Here is a 357-nt window from a genome sequence, read left to right on the forward strand (position 1 = left end):
GCAGAATATCAAGTGCCCATGAGGTTCCCCAAAAGGCCTAGCGGATCTCCAGAGACCCCTCTGCGTCCTTCAGGGACCACCACGGTCCCCACCACCACCTCAACAGTCTCCTAGTCCCCTTGTACCCACTGTCACTTGGGGACTTCCATGGTCCCCCCCCCAGTCCCCACCATGTCCCCTGATCCTCTCCATGCACGCACCCACATCCCAGCCGCGTCCCCTAGTCCCACCATGGTCCCTGGTCTCCCTCCAGTATTCAAGAGCCCTCCATGGTCCCCTGGTCCCCCCCAAGTGTCCCAATCCCCTCCATGTCCCCACTGTGGTCCCCTCCAAGAGTCCTAGATCCCTCTGCGTCCC

General features: G+C 61.9%; 1 protein-coding gene across 1 annotated transcript in view; it reads right to left on the reverse strand.

Annotated features, from left to right (window-relative positions):
* Window positions 1-357, reverse strand: part of CHMP2A (charged multivesicular body protein 2A) — a gene marked incomplete at its 3' end in the record, with an annotated part of 1,945 nt that overhangs the window by 851 nt on the left and 737 nt on the right. The window lies entirely within an intron of this gene.

The sequence above is a fragment of the Fulmarus glacialis genome, unplaced genomic scaffold, assembly GCF_000690835.1.
Source record: "Fulmarus glacialis isolate BGI_N327 unplaced genomic scaffold, ASM69083v1 scaffold21955, whole genome shotgun sequence".
Taxonomy (NCBI): Eukaryota; Metazoa; Chordata; class Aves; order Procellariiformes; family Procellariidae; genus Fulmarus; species Fulmarus glacialis.